Source organism: Protopterus annectens, chromosome 5.part0, assembly GCF_019279795.1.
Source record: "Protopterus annectens isolate FY-2018-M chromosome 5.part0, PAN1.0, whole genome shotgun sequence".
Classification (NCBI taxonomy): Eukaryota; Metazoa; Chordata; order Ceratodontiformes; family Protopteridae; genus Protopterus; species Protopterus annectens.
In genome coordinates, this window is record NC_056735.1 from 1166969077 (window position 1) to 1166981443 (window position 12367).

The 12367-nt window shown below is 41.4% G+C and overlaps 1 protein-coding gene across 3 annotated transcripts in view; it reads right to left on the reverse strand.

Moving 5' to 3' along the window:
* Positions 1 to 11588, reverse strand: part of LOC122801571 — a 906449-nt gene extending 894861 nt beyond the window's left edge. For 2 of the 3 annotated variants that reach the window (XM_044071013.1, XM_044071012.1), the window contains exon 1: positions 11263 to 11587. The gene's annotated coding sequence lies outside the window, so the exon portion shown is untranslated. Of the gene's footprint in view, positions 1 to 11262 lie in introns of all 3 variants that reach the window. The other variant, XM_044071011.1, reaches the window with a different exon arrangement.
* Between the last annotated feature and the right edge of the window lie 779 nt (positions 11589 to 12367).

Sequence of the window (12367 nt, forward strand, 5' to 3'; positions counted from 1 at the left end):
GCCATTGGGCCTGAACGCATAAAAAAGTAAAAAACCCTGGGGGCACTCTCTTTACATAGTAACTACGCAGACAAGTGAAAAAATGTAAAGTGTGCCAGTTTGAACTATACCTGGGATCTAATCAATTAAGTATAACTTTAAAATTGCTGTTTGGTATAATTTTTATATTTGGAATATGTATACTGTACCTCCTGAATCCCAAGATCTAATATGATGATGATAAACTATTCTAAGTTTATTTAAAAGAATAAATATTCTTCAATTTAATATTTTTTCATATACATTTTGTTTACAGGAAGAAGAAGAACTTAAATTATATACAGAAATTTTTTTTTGAAACAGAACCACTTTTTATTCCGAGGCAAGATACCGAGTTTAGGAACAAGACAGTGTCCCTTTAATGGGTGTGTTCCTTTAAAACCAGCTTTAAAAGGATGTAAATTAAAATAGAAATGTAATTGGTTAGCTTTTAGTGAAACTGAAACACTTGAGTTATTGGTTGATTGTTTTGTTATTAAGCACACATCCAGTGACTATTTTGTATGATCTGAAGAAGTGTTGGTTGCACAACATGAAAGCACTCATGTTGTTTTATGATTTTATATTTTTATTAAAGAACAGTCTTATCAGCTGTGGTGGTCTTGACAATGTTTATGGTTTGGCTTTCTACATTGTTGACTTTGGTCTTTATCAGTTGTTGGAACTATTTTTGGACATTGTTTCTCTGTTAGTACTGATAAGGTACTGGTGTAACTCTGTGCTGAAGGATAACTTCTCAAGTGTTGATACTGGCAAATTTTATCAGTATGTTGGGCCAACATATCCCTTAATTAAATGTTTGGTCTCAAAGATTATGTCAATATTTGGCAGTAACCATGTCTGTCAACAACACTTTTCTGCGATGAGCTTGAATAAGCCTTGACTCAGGTCAAACTTACTGATGAGCATCTCAACTCAACATTGAACGTAGCCACTGCTCAATCCTTACTGCCAAACACTGATGCACTCATGCAGGCCAAGAGGTGCCAGCTTTCTGGGATCAGCAGTACCACGAATTAAAGTAAATAACAGCTCGATTGTCTTTGCTCATTTGTTTTTACTTAACACGCAATCACAAGTGTAGACTAAAGCCATCTTTCTTTATTATTATTATTACCATTGTTATTATAGTACTCCCCTAATAAGTGGTCTCGATCTGCTGATAATTAGCTGGCCCGCGTGCTGTTTACACTGATGACAGTTTCTAGTACTTAACAGTTTCTAGTACTTAACAAATAAGCACCTATCCAGGCATGTCTAAGGGTCAGCCCCCAGTGTTTTCTCCTGTCTACCTGATGAATATGGGCATCTTGGGGCAATGCAGTAATTGCCTCATGTACACAGACAACCTTCTCCTCCTACCACCCAACACTACAACCTGTGAGAGATGCACTTATATAGCCAAACTGGAAGCAAAGCTCTCTTCACCCAAGACTGGACTAGACAGTCAAGAGGAGAAGGTAAACACTTGCACCACACCACACTCAGCACATAGTCCCTCAAAACCTACACGACCAAAACACACACATAGAAACACAAAACACACACCTACATTCATGGAGGCTCTCAGTAAAATCCTGCCCAAGCAACAGGGACCTCCAAAGCAGAAACACAAGCAACCTCCACCCCCCCAACACAACCCAAATGACACATAGCCCACAAACTCAGTGTGCCACTCAACCACAGCCCATAAGGCATAACAACGTACCCAACACTCTAGTCATAGGTGACTCTATAGTCAGGCACACTGATGTTCCACTCACAAGGCTAAACAAGGAGAAAGTTACTGTCAGCTGCCTGTCGGGTGCCAGGATCCGCCACATAATGCATGCACTCAGGTCACTCCACAACAAGTACAAATATGACTCTGTCATTGTCCATGTTGGTGTGAATGACCTGAGACGTACCTCCTTGGACTACATGAAAAGGGACATGGAGGAGATGTCCGATCTTGTAGCCCAGGCAGGTATGACCCAAGCCCTGAGTAGCATCCTGTCATCACCCAGAATGATACCACAGTACAAGGACAAAATGATTGACTTCAACAATTGGCTAAGCTTCTGGTGTTATTCTAAGGGGATCCAGTATCTGTCTGCCTGGGATGACATGATCGACAAGCCACGATGCTTTGCCAGAGATGGCCTGCACCTGTCGCCCCTGGGATTCCGGATACTGGCTAAGGCTCTAGCCACCCCTATAGTGCCTTTTTTAGGCAAGGTTCAAATGACAAATTCACCACCCTAACAGGTGCAGGCAAGAAGAATCTGAGGGTATTGCTACTCAATGCTAGAAGTCTAAACCTCAAAATGCACTCTCTCAAGGCACTCCTTAAAATGGAGAACATCGACATCTGTGCAGTGACAAAGACCTGGTTCAAGGATCCAGAGAGTACCCCTGCATTACCAGGCTATAATTCATACCACACCTTTCGGCCACCTAACCTGGACCGAAACACTAAAGGCGGAGGCATGTCCATATTCATTAAGGATATCCACACCTCCAGGCTAGTTGCTCAGCATAATGTATCCGAGATTATCCAAGTGCAACTAACTCTGGGCAAGACTGCAATCCAAATTGTAGCTTGCTACAGATCCCCCACCATGCCCCAGGATTCCCACTCCTCATTTCTTAATACACTGGAAAATATTAGGGTACAACCTAACACCCTAATAATGGGAGATTTCAACTACCCTACCATTAACTGGGAAAACTACTCATGTACCAACTCTTTTGCTCAACGTTTTCTGGAATTCATAAATTCCAATCCCATGGATCAACTTATCCACACCCCCACCAGGAGCAGCAATATCCTAGACCTGGTTATTTCCAACATGGGCAACTGGTGCTCCACACCAGAGGTCAATTCCTCGTTGGTCAGATCTGACCATAAGCTAATCACCCTAGACATCCACATCCCACCCCCCATTAGGGAAACCACAGTAAAAGATTTCTCCAAAGCCAACTTCACGCTTCTTAAGACAGAAGTGGCAAACTTCACGACACCCATGCTGATGGACAATAGAGGTATGACTGCTGAATCCTACACAAATGCACTTTATAAGCACTTACATGAGTGCATGGATCGTGCAATCCCTAACAGAACCAAGATGCTATCCTCCAAAAAAAGGAAGCCAATCTGGTGGTCCCCTGTCATAAACAAACTCTACAACAGAAGAAAGAAACTGTTGCAAAAAAGAGTAAAATCCCATGATTGGAGAAACTCCCTGGTCAGCTTCAGTAAGAAGCTGAGATCCCTCATAAAATCCTCCAAAGCTAGTTATGAAAACAAAATCGCCACTGACGCTAAGGACAACCACAAAGCATTCTATAGCTATGTCAAGAATCTCAATGGCAACACTCAGATCTGCTCTGAGTTACAGCACAATGGCACTAAATATACAGAACCAATGGATATTGCCAACATCCTGGCAGATAGGTTCAGTGCTAACTTTACCCCTCTGTCATCCCCTAAAGGGCCCATCTCTATACCAGAAGAATGCAAAGTTCCTGTAATCACAGCTGCACAGGTAAAAAACACACTATCCAAAGCCAAGAACACAGCATCCATGGGACCTGATGACATCCCAGGCTGTGTTCTACATGAACTACAGAACGAACTGGCACCCCACCTAAGTACCATGTTCAATCATAGCCTCACCTCAGGCTATGTGCCCACTGAATGGCGCACAGCGGCAGTTATCCCACTCCACAAAGGGGGAGCCACCACAGACCCCGGAAACTACTGCCCCATTAGCCTAACAAGCCTGGTCTGCAAGGCTATGGAGCGTATCATCATGGAACTTATAAACAATGACATTGGTAATCTCCAAACTCAGGACCCCACCCAGTTCGGGTTTGTAAAAGGCAGATCATGTCTCCTAAACCTGATAGACTTCTTTGAAGCAGTCACCAAAGCCGTAGATGAGGGTAAGGTGGTTCACACAGACTATCTAAATCTCGCCAAGGCTTTCGACACCATCCCCCACTCTGGAATTATAGATAAACTCACTAAACTAGCTATAAATCCCTATGTCACAAGATGGGTTGCCAACTGGCTCACTGACAGAACCCACACTGTGAAAGTAGCAGACTCCAAATCCAGCTTCAGACCAGTGACAAGTGGAGTACCACAGGGTTCAGTCCTGGGTCCTCTCCTGTTTGGTATCTACTTCTCTGAAGTACAGGCCAACACAGAAGGTCTTTATTAACGGTTCGCAGATGACTGCAAACTAGGAGCCATAATCAAAACTCCAAAAGATGTGGACATCCTACAAAAGGGCCTTGCTGAGACAGATGCCTGGTGTCAAAGCCATGGCCTCAAGCTCAATGCCAGAAAGTGCATTGTCATTCCTTTTGGTAAAAACTCAGTACCCATGAACTACCACATAGGTGGTAGTCTACTTAACACCGAAAGTGTGATAAGAGACCTTGGGACATGGGTGGATAGTAGTCTCTCCTTTGATAATCACATCGCCACAGTAGTCAGGAAATCCTTCTATGTGGCACACCTCATCACAAAAGGTTTCTCATCCAGGAAAAAAGAAGTCATTGTTCCCCTCTACTCATCACTCATTAGACCCATTATAGAGTACAATGCCCCTTTTGGTATGTACCTCACAAGACATCTACAACAACTGGAAAGGCCACAGAAATACCTCACAAAGAGGATTACCGGCCTCAAAGAGATGCCCTATGCAGACCATCTCAAAAAACTGCAGCTTTACTCCATTGCATATCGCCTACTCAGAGGTGATCTCTGCCTAACACACAAAGCTATGTCAAACCCAGAGCTTTTAGACATGCTCCACTTAAAGAAATCCCAATCCCTACGAGCTACACGCTCTAGGGACCTAAACCTCGTCACCACAATAAACAGAACATGCTGGAGGGATAGATTCCTGTCCCAGAGACTTCCCATACTCTGGAACAAACTACCTATCTATATCAAACAAAGCTCCTCATTAGCACTGTTCAAGAAAAATCTTGATGATTGGATGGGAGATAGGAAATTCACCCCGGGGATCACTTCTGTGGCTCTGCTCGACAGTGGCACAGGAAAATAATTTTCTTGGGTGGCGAAAGCCAGGGTACCTTTGGCTAGGTTTATATAGGCCCTAGGGCCAATAGCCTAGTACCTACCTATGAACCTATGAACCTATGAAATGTGCCCTGCTTGGGTAAATGAGCTTGACAACCCTGTCCTAGAACCTAAATCCCATGTTACTTTACCAATGAATAATTAACTAAATAAACATAATCTTCTTCTTCTTCCGGCTTTTCCCGGTTAGGGGTCGCCACAGCAGATCACCTGTCCACTCATGATTGGCAGTGGAGTTTTTACAGTGTTTGTTTGTGTCTTTCGGCTTTTCCCGGTTAGGGGTCGCCACAGTGGAACTCCGGTCCGCTAATGATTGGCAGTAGAGTTTTATGTGCTGGCTTGCCGGGCCTAACACACAACCTTCAACGAAGGAACGCCATAAACATAATAAAAACATAAAATGCAAAAAAAAGGACTGCAAACAGCCAAATGAGAAATGGAATTAGCAACAAAACAGACAACTCCTAAAAATTAAATTAAACAAGGAAAACGTTACATAAAAGGCATAACTAAACTATAAAGATAGAATACTGTAACATAACCTTCACCACAGTACTAAAATAATTGACAGAAATGTAAAAACAATGTTAAAAATTACCTAAGAAATACAGAAGAATACTTTCCAGAAGACAGACCAGTCATATAAAGAAGAAGAAGAAGAAAGGAAACCGTGTAAAGCCCCACAGCTTAAACAAGTAACATAATTACAGCATTTTAATGAAATGAATAAGGAGCTGCAATTCTAACTTAAAACAAGATAAATGCACTAGGTGGTATCTGGTTCATATGACATATGTAATATCTGCCATTTTAAGGTTAGGGAAGTCAGTTTTGTGATTATCAGCTTTGCCACACATCATAAAACTTGAGTCATATTAAAGTATCAGAATCTCCATGTATCACACTCTCCAGGCAGCCACATGTTTCATATTCTATGCCATTTTATATAAAAGTTTTCAGTTCAAGTCACAGAATTAATATATTATGCATGATGTTTTCTAAAATTATTTACCTAACTAAATGAAACAAAATAGTAAAGTAAGGGGTTTCTTTGAATAAAATTATCATGTCTTGCAGTTCCATACGTACCTCTCAACCTCTTAGTGCTCGAAATCTGGACAAAGCCTGACATAATGGGGGGACAAAGGCCCAAATATAGACACAGATTTTAAATTTTGTTCTTATAAACATGGAAACTTTCTAGAATAACAAGATTTGTTTAAATGTGTATTTTCTGAAGGATTTGAAGTCTGAAACTCAAATACATGTCATTATTTAGTGACTTTGATCCAAAGATCATCTCAGTGATTTGCCAGAAAACCACAATTTATTTGTGGAACAGACCAAAAATATGAGGCCAAAATTTGAACATTCTGTGAAAATCTGGACAGTTGAGAGGTATGGTTCCACATCAACAGAGAAACAGCCTTCTGACATAGGTTTGACAAGTCTGAGGCCAGAATAGTTACCCAAGCCAAAGACACTCACAAGGCCTTTTTTAATTATGTTCATAATTTCAAAAGCATAATGCAGCAATGTGCTGAGCTAATTGTGAACAATATTACCTACACTGAGGTAGAAGATATAACAAGCCTACTGGCTGATAAATTTACCCCCCCCCATCTGTCCTTCAAGATATACTGTACCTGAAACTGGCCCGCATCCAGCAATCATGCAAGACCCAAATCCTAAAACTGCTATCAAAAGCTAAAAATACTGTATTGATGTCCCTGACAATCTCCCTGGAAGCACAATTTAGCCACACCCTTAACAACAATATTCAATCTCAGCCTCCATACTGGTTTTATACCAAGAGAATGGAGAACAGCTACAGTCATTGTCCTGCATAAGGGGGACCTTCCACAGACCCAGGCAATTCCATCCATCCATCCAGTCACAACCCCTTTTTCCCATTTTTGCATATGGGGTTAGTATGTCACTTCAACAGTGACAATCATCTAGAGCTAATATTTACACCAACTGCTGGCTAGCCCTGACATGGTAATTCTTCCACACCACACGACACACACCACACACACACACACACACACACACACACACACACACACACACACACACACACACAAACACACCTATGGCCAATTTACAGTGTCCAATCCTCCAATCCACCTTCTGCACATCTTTGGAATGTGGAAGGAAACTTGAGCAACTGAAGAAAACCCACACAAATACAAGGAGGGCACGCAGACTCTACACAGAAGGCACCCCAGCCAAAAATCAAACCGGGGAACCTCTTGCTGTGAGGCAACAATGCTAACCACTGTGCCACCCCTATTACAAACCCATAAGTGTGGCCAGACTCATATGCAAAGCCATAGAAAGACTTATCATTTAACTAATCATTCCGGGTATAGGGGAACCTCCAAACACTGGACCCATTTCAGTATGGATTCCTCAAGGGCAGGTCATGTTTACTCAACCCGGTGGGCTTTTTTAAAAATATCACCAAAGCAATGGATGAAACAAAATGGTACATACCACACACTTCAACCAAATAAGTGGTGCCAAAATCATAGACTGAAACTAAATGCCAAAAAATGCATTACTGTATCCACTGGGAAGTTATCTACCCCAGAGAACTACGACATTGACAATACACCCCAAAGAGATGACTCAGTAGTTCCTCATTTGGGAACTTGTGCGGGCAGTGACCTAACTTTTCACCAACATGTGTCTGTTGTAAGAACGTCATTCTACATTGCATAGCTTATAAACAAAGGGATTGTATTTAGATCTAGGGAAGTCAATGTCCTCCTTTACTCAGCTCTCAATAAGCCAGTCATTGAGTAAAACTCCCCTTTGGCATGTATCCCTCCAAACACATGCAACAACTGGAATGCCCACAGAGATATCTTACTAAAAGGATACAAGGTCTAAATAACATGTCATATATGGACTGACTCAAAGCCATGTCACTATATTCGGTATCCTATACTCTGCTAGGAGGTGACCTGTGTCTGGCACACAAGGCATCCCCGACCCAATACTGATGGATTTACTGCACATCAACAAATCAAATGGCATCAGAAATATTCAGTCTAGGGATGCAAACCTCTTCTGCAACATCAACAGAATGATTTGGCGGGACAGGTAAATCTTGCAGAAGATACCAGTAATCTGGAGCAGACTCCCCATCCACCTAAAACAAAGTTCATCCCTGTCTATATTCAATCACACCTTAGATCTATGGATGAGAAACAGAAAATTTACCTCAGGACTGCTCCCTGTACTACTAATGGACAGAGGCAGCTCCTAATAGCTTTATCCAATGCATGAATCCCCTCAGACTATCTATGGTATGATCCCACTTATTTTCATTAAGGGTCCTTTGTTTCAAAACACACTTGCTTGCTGTCTCTTCTTTGAAAAGCAAGTGCTCTAAATCCCACTACCCTAACCATGGAATGGGTAAGGCCAATCTCTACCCAAATGGGATAGGCTCATTTGAGCACAAAAAAGGGAAACTGGCTATGCTTAAAATGGCCAGCAAGGCCTAGTACTTACCTATGAATCTATAAGCAATTACTAACTAGCCTATAAAATAATAATTATAAAATAATGAAGCAGGATTTGTATGCAAATAAAACATCTGTGTAAAAACAATACAATAAACATTTTAGTTCTATAGGCAGATATTTTTTTCTACAGTTTCAGCTGGCACTGATTAAACTGGATATTGTTTAGTAAAAAAAACAAAGGTTCTACTACAAGTGTTCCAGTCTCAAGTACCCAAAGACCACTGTATCAAAGACAGAGACTCAAGCATCTTGTAACTTGTACAGGTTGTTGCTCATGCCCAAACTTGAGTATGAGTTCAGACAAGCAGCTGCTGCACCTTACCTAAACACATTATTCAAGTTCAAGTAAGGTAAGTGCAGCAACAATAGGGTTGGAGTACAGACTACAGCAGTAATCAGAAAGAGAATTTAGGTTTAGGGTGTAGGGAAGGGAGTTTTAGGGTTAGGGAGCAGTAAAGGAGTTTTAGGGTTAGGAAGTGGGAGGGGGAGTTTAGGATTAAGGAGCAAAAGGGAAGTTTTAGATTTAGGAAGCAATTGGGGAATTTAGGCTTAGGGAAGGGGTTCTAGTTTTGGTTAGAGAGTGATAAGGGACTGTAGGATTAGAGATGGGGAGTGGAGTTTTAGGTTTAGGGAGAAATCCAGGAATTTAGGTTTAGAGAGGCGGACTGACGTTTTATGGTTAGGGAGCGAGAATTCAGGTTAGGAGCTGGATGGGGTTTTAGGGTTAGACTAAGGGCCCTGGTAGGACTATACAGCTTAATAGGATCAGGTGTTGAAAGGAGTAAGTAGTTAAGCAAAATTAGGCTACAGGAAGTTACAGCACTTGCGTTTTGAACACGAAACAGCAAGCAAGTTTGTCTTGAAGCCAAGGACTCAAGCATCTTGTAGCTTGTACAGGCTGACACACTTGAACTTGAATGTGAGTTAGGGCAAGCAGCTGCCACACCTTGCCCAAACACGTTATTCAAGTTTGATAATAAGTGTGGCAGCAGTAGAGAGGTGGTAGAAGTGTAGATTAGGGTAGAAAGCAGATAGGGGACTTAGGTCAGGGAGTGAGAAAGGAGATTGAGGCCTATGAAGTGCGGTAGGAGTTTTAGGGTTATGGAGTAGGAGGGGAGTTTATGGTTAGGGAGCACTTGGGAAATTTAGGTTTAGGGAGTAGAGTTGGAGTTTTAGGTTTAGGAAGTGATTGGAAACTTGGGGGGGGGGGGGGACAGTGCAGAACATTGGGCCATAAGTAAGTTGCATTCAAAAATGAAGATGGCAGTATTGCCAGCATCACTACAAATGCCTGTATAACCCTTGTAAAGCTTCTTTTTTTAATCCACTTAAAAAGTTAATAAAACAACATTGGCTGTTGCATCAGCATACATTTTCTGATATATAAGAAGTATGAAACTCTAATACCTTTCATTACTGACTGACTGTAATCCCCAGTTATCTACCTGAAAACTAAATATTTCATCAGAAACAGGACAAAAAAAAGCATAATCACAGGTGTTAAACGTTAACAGAACAACAGGTTTTGCATCCACAGGCATCTTATGAATGATAAGAAGTATGAAGCTCTACTGTCTGACATTAACTGAATGATTTTTCAGTGGTTTACTAGAACAATCACTCGTATAAATGTTTTATGTTACACTTCAAATGAATAACTGATTAGTGTTGGCTATTCATTTTTTAACTTGTTTGCTGCGGGGGTTGTCTGATGTGACTTTTTATAAAATCCTGTTTGTAACAAGATTTAGAATGCTACTGTAATAGCACACAGCTGTCAAAAAGGACTTCTTCTTCTTTCGGCTTTTCCCAGTTAGGGGTCGCCACAGCGGATCACCTGCCACTCATGATTGGCAGTAGAGTTTTACAGTGTCGAGTTGCCAGCCCAACCTTCCACGGAAGGCACACACACATGCACTCATGCCAAGGGCCAATTTAGAGTGTCTACTGCCTTAATATTCTAAGCAGTAGGCAAACATGCTACCATGGTGCAGCAAGTGTCCTCCATTATTGCCCTTGAGGGTTAGAGATGGGGTAGAGTCTTAGGTTTAGGGAGAGATCAGGGATTTTATGTTTAGAGAGGGGTGCTGAGTTTTATGTTTAGGGAATAAGAGCTTGGGTTAGTAGCTGGATGGGACTTTTAGGGCTAGAGTTACAGCTGTGGTAGGGACTATACAGTTTAATAGGCTTGGATATTTGAAGGGCTAAGAATATAGGCTAGTGGGTGTTACAGTACTTGCCTTTTCAAGCAACTGTGCAAGTGGCAGTGAGCAAGTGTGTCACAAGCTACTAGTATGCAAGCACTTGCAGCAGACCCCAATAAACATGACAGCATTTTGTTTTACCGACCAATACAGCTGTTCGCTGAAACAGAGACTGCCCTAAACCAGCTGTGGTGGGATTGCAAAATGCTACATGCCTTTCGACCTCTACCTAAAAGGTCAGGGGCCAAGCAAAAAATAATAAAGACGACCCAGATTTTGGACATTTTTCAAATGCTGGTGTAATTAACTTAAAACGTCTTAAAATAATTGTCATGTCAATTTATCGTTAACGCACTTTTCAGATACTTATGTTTTAGCATACCTTAAATTCAGGTCGGCGTAACAAACCAACAGAGTTCAGCAGCGCTACGCACAAACGCCTGTGCTGTCAGCTAGGGTGCTTAGAGGATTTCGTTACAGTATATCTACCAGCACCAAAAGTAGACTACAGATAGTAAAGCATTTTATTTCCAACAATTGACCAACCGAACGAACGTACTCAATTTCCTCCACATAAGTAACAAACGAAATACGCACTAAAGTGTTCAAAACTGAAAACATTAACACTGCGCGTCGGTTACTATAGAGATAACCACGGTCCTAAATGGATGCAGAGCACGAAACGAAGGGCTCCGAGCGGAAGCGAAGAACCCAACGACTGCAAGTGAAGGATTCACCCAATAAACATTTTCAAATAACAGACTACACTGTACATGTCAACTGCTTCGCTCAAGAATTTTGGACAGATCTAAAAATATAGGGGGGGGGGGGGGTAATTTAGCTCTCAACTGTCCAGATTCTGGCAAAATTTCCAGATTTTTGCCTCGTGATGTTGGTCTGTTTCTCATAATTTTTTTCTGTGGCAAATCACTGGGAGCTGTGGACTGAAGTCGTTAAATAATAACAAACATTTGAGTTTCAGACTTAATATCCTTCACAAAAGGGCGTGCTAGCAATCCTGTTATTCTTACAACTAAGTTTATAAGAGGAATATTTAAAATCTGTGCCTGTTTTGGGGCAATTTTACCCCATTATGTCAGGCTTTGTCCAGATTTCTTGCGCCGAAGGTTTGAGAGGTATAACTATCTCAAAATTAACAGAACGACGCCCGTCACATCTCCGTGTATTTTCTAAGTATGAAACTGTAGTGTCTGGCATTACTGTCTCAGACAGTACAGTCTGTCTGTAATCCTTTGTGATGTACCAATCAAAGTTAAAAAAAAACACGAGGGGCAGTGCAGCAAAGGGACAAAATCAATGTTGTTCAGCAAAATTAGGGTCAACTGGGAGGGATGATGCTACTGTAGCTATCAACCAGTCAGGGACAAATATCGAAATAATAGGGGACAGTTTTTAAATATTAGCACTATTAACTTGAGGCATTGGGAGAATAACATTATATGAATTAATATACATTTCCTGAACTA